Here is a 7992-nt window from a genome sequence, read left to right as displayed (position 1 = left end):
AGATAAATTCTTGTATAAATTACCCACAATTATGATAGGTCACCGCGTTTCTATCTAAATTTAACATAAACAGACTTCTTTTGTTCTGAAGTCCAATTTGTTCCTCCACAAGAACAGAGGAGTTAATACTAAGTAGATGATGACTGGAGATGTCTGATATATTTTCTCAAGCGCCTCGATTCTCCCTGTAACTGTAAAACTGAATAACTTATTAGATGTTAAATGAGTTACAAAAAACTAAGTTGATTTCCTTTTCTTGATGAAATTACTCGTATTTATGTGAATCTAATTGACAAAAAAATAGCAAAACCAAATTAGATCGTTGTTCAACTATGATGACAATTATTATGTAAACAGCTGACTTCATTAACCTCCAAAACACTTGTTATTCCACGCAATTTGTTTTGTGTATAGTGTAAATTAGTTAAATAGTATGTAAATATATTTACTGCTTAAAATACAACCATTTTCGCTTTAAAATGGATAAAAATGATAATTATCATTAATATATTATTACTATTATTATAACGGCGGCGAACTGGGCAAAATGCTTAGCGGTATTTCGTCTGTCTTTACGTTCTGAGTTCAAATTCCGTCGAGGTCGACTTTGCCTTTCATCCTTTCGGGGTCGATAAATTAAGCACCAGTTGCGTACTGGAGTCGATCTAATCGACTGCCCTTCTCCCCCAAAATTTCGGGCCTTGTGCCAAGAGTAGAAAAGACTATTATTATTATTATTATTATTATTATGGCAGAAACGTTAGCACGCCGGGCGAAATGCTAAGTAGTATTTCGTCTGCCGCTGCGTTCTGGGTTCAAATTCCGCCGAGGTCGACTTTGCCTTGTTCCTTTCGGAGTCGATGAATTAAGTACTAGTTACGCACTAGGGTCGATACAATCGACTAGCCCCCTTCCCAAAAAATTTTCAAGGCTTTGTGCCTAGAGTAGAAATTATCATAAAGGTTTCAAATTTTCCTACAAGGCCAGTAATTTCGGGTAGGGAGGGTAAGTCGATTATAACATTGACCCCAGTGTTCAACTGATACTTATTTTATCGAAAAGCGGAACTGACCTCTGCATAATATGAACTCAGAACGTAAACACGGACGAAATGCCGCTAAGCATTTTATCCGACGCGTTAACGATTCTACAAGGTTGCTGTATTAATAATTCTTTCTATTATAGGCTCAAGGCCTGATATTTGGGAAAGGAGGATATTCGATTACATCGACCCCACTACTCAACTGGTACTTAATTTATCGACCCCGAAAGGATGACGGGTAAAGTCAACCTCGGCAGAATTTGAACTCAGAACCTAGTGACGGGCGAAATACCGCTAAGCATTGCATCCAGCGTGCTAATGATTGTCAGCCCGCTGCCTTTTGCTGTATTAGTAATAAAACTTCTACCAAATTTTAACGCAGAAAGGAGTTAGTCGATTACAGCGACCCAGTGCTGATATGGTACTTATTTTTATTGGCCCTGAAAGGATAAAAAGCAAAGTCGACCTCAGTGGAATTTGAACTCAGAACATAAACAACCAGAACTGTTGCTAAGCAATTTGGCTGATGTGCTAATTATCCTGCCAAACATTTCGTAGAGCGATAGGAGTCACTCCTGTGGTACTTTATTTCTACTGATTCCGGGAGAGAAAAAAAAACTGGCACTCCGTCGGTTCCGACGACGTGTGATCAACGGAATAGCCTGCTCGTGCAAGTGGCTGAGCACTCCACAGACACTCTTAATGTAGCACTCAGGGAGATTCAACGTGACACAGAATGTGACAAGGTTGGCCCCTTTGAAATACAGGTAATTTCCCATTTTGCCAGCAAAGTGAAATAAAGTATTCGTCGCCGGGAATCGAACCCACGACCTTACAACCGTGAGCCGAATACCCTAACCACTGAGCCACGTGACTTCCCACTTAATCCGGAAGGATGAAAGCTAACGTAGACGTCGGTGGAAATTTGAACGGTGAACGTAAAGGAACGTAACTAAATAACGCAAAGCAATTTCCTAGTACATTGTTATAATTAATTCTACTCACATGTTCCTAATTAATAGAATAACGATTATAACAAATTATCTTTTTGAAAATACTTCCAACAAGGTCACACCTTCGGTCGATTAAATCGATGAAATTGACTGAAACGTATCTTATACACACCGGAAAGATTAAATACAAAATCCATTCCGGCTGGATTTACACTCAGGGAACGTAAAGGGGCGTAACTAAATACCGCAGTGCCTTTGGTTCGCCGCTCAATTAATAATTACTCATTTAAACTTAGAACAATTTTGTTCCGAGCTGATTTCAATTAAGGTTATGAAAATATTGACACTAACCTAAAATTACTGATTGATTTTTGTTCATCTAATCCATGAATAGATTGTATGATAGAGGAAAGTGGTTTCAATCGTAGTGTCTTACATGATATTTGAAGTAGTTTTACGAGGAATACTCAACATATTGCTTTTGAAACGACTTCTAAAGAAGGCGTCGACATATCTATAAATATTTTACTCAAATTTTAATCTGATTCTTCCAACATTTTATTCAAATTTTAATCCTATCAGCGACAAATTGTATTGCGTGTCAAATCAGGAACAAATACGTGTGGTAACTTCAGACATGGAATACAATCTATTTTAGCTATTCTGCAGCAACTGAAGACCACTTGTATCAAGACAAGACATTGAAGTCCACAGCTTCACTGTATGTTCGTTGAATACTCACGATCTTAATGCACAGTTCAGAAAAAATAATTGTTAGATCGCACGTTTTGCCAACGAACAGTCTTAGCGTTACTAAGACTGAATCGTGCATACATTTGCCTCGTTTCTTATCGCACGTGACTTAACTCTATGAACACAGTGTTGTTGTTAGCATCAAAGAAACAGCCCAGATATGTTTTTGCTAGTTTCACTAAGATTACATCGCAGTCCCACACAAACACGAAGTAACGAGACGCTGCTGCGAACAATAGGTTGTTTATACATTATGAAATCATTTAATATAGCAAGTCGTCATTGTACTAAGATCAGAAGTGAAAGCGCGTAAACCAGTAGTTAAGAGGTTTGGTTCAGGATCATAATATCCTGAGTTCAATTCCCAGACTTGGCGGTGCATTATATCCCTGAGCAAGGTACTTCATTCACGCTGTAAGTGTAAAGGCGCGTGACCTGGTAGCTATATTTTTTTTCGGCTCACAATTATAATGTCTTGGGTTCAATTCTTGACTAGACGATACACTGAATGCTACACCAAGACAATTTATGTTATAAGAGTAAATGCGCATGACCTGGAAGCCCATATTTTTCGTCTTGCGATTATAATGTCGTGTGTTCGATTTCTAGTTCGGGAAGTGCGTTGTGCCCTTGTGCAGGGCCCTTCATATCACATTGCTCCAATCTGCTGAACTGAAAACAAGTACCCAGCCAGATCTAATGTAGCAGTCTCTTTCTAAACAGCTACCATGCCCTAGATTTGCCGCTGGCTCAAAGAGTGCGAGAATCAAAATGTCTCGCAATTATATAGTCATGAAGATATAATTCAAATTGCCAAGCCATACACATTCGCAGGTGACGGTCAGATCTTGAAAAATACACTGCAGGCCTTTGTTACTGATTTGGGATGATTTTGAAGAGAATTAATTCTGTGCTTGTTGTCGAGGTTTAGTTTGAATCGGAAACAGTGTGATGGTGCTTAATTTTGAACTCGTGTTCTGTTTTTTATCAAATCCAGTGCATTTATAGGTAATGCTTTAAGTTCCACAAACCATTTTGCTCGTTTCTATTTGAATGGGTTTATATACTTTTATATCAGTCAATACCTTCCTGTCGAGTAAACTGGTAGAAAACAGCAGCCAAATCTCTCATAAATCACAGCATAGTCTTTAAAAAAATACAGTAAACACAATGAATAATATATATTTTTTTGGTACACTATGTCAGATTGATACTCAGGACAGTCACAGGGAAGAAGATTTTGATCATAAATCGGCTCAAACTGAGCATAAACAATGACCTAATCAAGAGATCGTTATTTACACACACACGCATATATGTATGTATATATATATATATATGTGTGTGTGTGTGTGTGTGTGTGTGTGTGTGTGTGTGTGTGTGGAGTAAAAGTTCTTGGAAGTATACAACGAAAGATATTAATAATGATACTGAAAATAAGTCAGAAGATGGAAGTATGTTTTGATTATGTATCTCTAAAAGCAGAGACACAAGATTGCTTCTCTAGCACTAGACATCTCGATGAAAAAAAAAAAAAACTAAAATAAGCAGCGGGCTACCATTTTACATCTCCATATATAAATAAAACAGAAATAGATACTTTTATCTGAATTATTTTCTCTGGTATCATAAGTGTGTGTACGTTACACATTCTTTTTTTCTTTTATAAATCACGAAAACGCGGTAAAAAAAACTTACAATGTGTATTAGGCTGACGCAGGGGAAAACTGGGAGAAGTCTTTAACGTTTCGTGCATAAGCTCTTTTTTTCGGAAGGGGTAGATGAAGAGAGAAAAGAGAGAAAGAACAAACACGCCTCAGTTAGACACCGCATACTGAAATGATCGGAAAAGGAAGAAGTTGGCTTGAAGCGTGGGTTTCAAGGGAGACAACAACAGTTACCTGACATGCGTGTGTGTGAACAAGCACGTGGGAGGGGCGCTCTTTTCGTGTTAATTATTTGAAGTAAGGAAATAGCTGGTTTCTAACAAAATACGAAGCTCTATCGTTGGAATGTAGATGACAAAGTCACATTCTAAATTTGAGAGAAGTCTTCAAATTTTTACAGTTCCGCTTACAGATTGTATTCGTAATATGCGTGTTAGCTGTTTGTATGCATGCAGTTAGGTATGCATGCATTAATCTATGTATCTATGTATTCATTTATTGAATTTATAACCCACAATTAATTGTAGCTACTTTAATTAATTTATTTTTGCGGTGTTTTCTCATTACACATACGATATACTCAGCTAATATCAAAATTTCAGGCTTATCTTTCATTTAAAGTCTTTGTTTAGACTTCCTATTGGTTCACATTGCTCCTCGCCAAGTCTTGATAAATATTGACAACCACGAAGAAGTTTGTTTTTCTTTTCTCCATTTTCCCTTCACTGGGTTTTTGAATTTCCCTTCCATTTAATCATCCTTTAAATTTAATTATTTTAGTACTTGATCTTTATCTATTTATGCCCTTTCTTCGATGTATACGGCTATTTCTTCGACACTTAAGCGTTTCCATATATGGAAAGAAAATTAATTTTACTTTTAATTTACTTATACTCTCTTCAAAGAACTTTCCTAGATCCATTGTAGTCAATTTAAACTAGTTTTCACCAGCATCAGGCCATTTTCTATCTGTGCATACAGTGTGTGTGTGTGTGTGTGTTTGTGTCACACACACATACCCGTATGTGTATGGTAGATACATCCATGTGCTTCCATGTTCGATAAAATATCCACAGTAAATATATCTGATAAAGCTGCTTTTTATTATCGTCTCTCTTTTTATTGCTGTGTTATTGATGTTATACTGTTTGATATTGTGTTGTTTTGTCTGCCATACCAAAATTTACAGTGCTTCCCAATATCCAAGAGAGCGATATTAAGTCGAAGCCTTTTGCTGTAATCAACTCCTACCATACTAATGTTTTTATCTTTTCCAATCTTTTCTCTTTCTTTGTTGTTTTCAATAACTGCGCGGTTTACCAATAGCAGTTCTTTATACACTACTGCTTCTCTGGTTTCCAATTGAGCAACTAGCCTTTTGCTTGAAATAGATGTCAAAGATGTGTATAATGTTCGTAAACAGTTTAACGGTCGATAGTTTTTGGAGGTCCCTGATCGTGTTATTTTTATGAAATTGATATTGCTTTCTCCTCCAATAACTAGTGTCGTATCGGTTGTTTTCTTCTTTAAGTATTTTCGCTTGAAGTTGGGGCCAGAAATTCATATGATTGGTAAAAGTTACTTAACCAGAAATGGCAGACGTCATTAATTTCTGGAACCTTCCAATTGCTACTGATCTTACTCGTTTCAGTAAATTCTCTGTTGGATATACTGCACCAGGTTTCCAATATTATTGTCTTTCTGTTCCAACTCTTCTTACTTAATCATCATACATTTTATGTAATGAATACTTTCGTTCACTATATTTTCTCAATATATTTGAATTCTATTTATTGATGTTATATATTCCACTCTAATCTCAGTAAATCTATTTCTCCCAAATCCCTAGCTTCCGGTTTGATATTGCTTTATAATGATGTCACAGTATAATTCTCAATAGAATTACTTCGACTCTTTTATTTGCTTTATTTACTAAACTGCAGCCATATTGTTGCACCACCTTGAAATTTGTTAATATTCATTTAAAAATTTCTTGTTTCAAAATCTCTTCGGCAACATTTGTTTTAAAGTTACTTTCGCTTTCAAGATCTTTTCTTATTTCATTAAGATTCTTAATATTTCATTTACTTAAATCTGTTATAACACCTCTTTTTTTTAAAACTAGTTTATGATGCTTTTTTTTTTGTTTTTGTTTTTCCTTTTTAGCGACAGCTAATTACCATCCTTCCGATATAATGTTTACATTATATCTTTTAAAAACATCCTGAAAAGTTGCTTCGGCATTGAGCTGGTGCCCAATTTCTTGACCCACCACATATAGTCATCATTTTCTTCAAAGTTCTGACTCGGGGGTGGGGCCGAACGGCTTCATTTCATCTTTCATTATATTAATTCATTCTTTCCATTCATTTTTTGTTGTTCCCACCTTCTGCTGTTCCCTCTATGTAAGGCCTTCATGGCCGATTTCATAAAATAAAGGAGCTTGTTTCCCAACCACATGGTTCTGGGTTCAGTCCCATTGTGTGACACTTTGGGCAAGTGTCTTCCACTATAGCCTTGAGCAAAGCCTTTGGAGTGGATTTGGTTGACGGAAACTGAAAGAAACCTGTTGTATATGTTTATACATATGTATATCTATGTGTGAGTGTTTTGTGTCTGTGATTGTCCCCCACCACCACTTGGCAACGGTGTTACGTCCCCGTGACTTACCGGTTCAGTGACTGGTAAAAATGCCAGGCTTAACAAAAACAAAACAGTTCTTGGGTCGATTCATTCTCGAGTGAAACAAATTGTTCAAGGCGGTGCCCCAGCATGGCCGCAGTCTAATGACTGAAACAAGTAAAAGAGAAAAGGTATATATCAGATGTAGAAAATGGAATTCACGAGATTCTTTATTCAAATCCACTACAAACATTTCGACTCATTCTGCATCTGTATCTCGGGTGAGATACTGAACAATCAATTGTCTTGCATTACAGGTGCAGGTTGTGTCACCTCAGGCGCCTTTTTAAACAAGTACCTCGCTCTCTCTTCTCTCCAGTTCGTGCAGTTCTATTCAGGTGTACTTTTTAAAGAAGTCTGCTACATTCTAGGACGTAGTTTTCATAAGAAACTTAGAGAAGACAGACTCCTCTTCAAAAAATGTAGTTCAATAAAATGGACTGATAAAAACATAGATAAACAAAAACACAGGATATCAAAAGAACCAAACCGGACATATATAGATAGTGCTATCAGAACAAAAGATATAAACTAGTAAATTAGATACAAGAGTATGCGTTAAACGCAATGAAGTCGTTAAGCGGAAGTGTCGCTCGGTCTATTTTATGACGGTTATAAAATCATCAAGGTGGAGTTACTTTATAACACCACACACATTTACATACACAGATATGCTGATACACTCACACACTGGTGTGTGTGTATATATATATATATATATATATACTTACACCTGCATATTTACACATACAGATATTAGACACACACACATTGTTACATATACCTGCTGAGGTTCACACACATTCACACACTGAGCCATATATTGGTTTCAGATTTTGTCTCAAGGCCAGCAATTTTAGGGGAGGGGTAAGTCGATTCCATCACCCCCCCCCCC

The 7992-nt window shown here is 36.7% G+C and overlaps 1 protein-coding gene across 3 annotated transcripts in view; it reads right to left on the bottom strand.

The window, feature by feature from the left end:
• The window catches only part of LOC106878540 (uncharacterized), a 269894-nt gene that overhangs the window by 194524 nt on the left and 67378 nt on the right, over positions 1-7992 (bottom strand). For 2 of the 3 annotated variants that reach the window (XM_052975863.1, XM_052975865.1), the window contains exon 2: positions 7086-7205. The exons of the other annotated variant lie outside the window; for it this stretch is intronic. The gene's annotated coding sequence lies outside the window, so the exon portion shown is untranslated. The remainder of the gene's footprint in view (positions 1-7085; positions 7206-7992) is intronic. 3 annotated transcript variants of the gene reach the window in all.

This window comes from Octopus bimaculoides, chromosome 22, assembly GCF_001194135.2.
Source record: "Octopus bimaculoides isolate UCB-OBI-ISO-001 chromosome 22, ASM119413v2, whole genome shotgun sequence".
Classification (NCBI taxonomy): Eukaryota; Metazoa; Mollusca; class Cephalopoda; order Octopoda; family Octopodidae; genus Octopus; species Octopus bimaculoides.
Note: the sequence above shows the minus strand (reverse complement) of the source record. Positions and strands in the feature narration are given on the sequence as shown.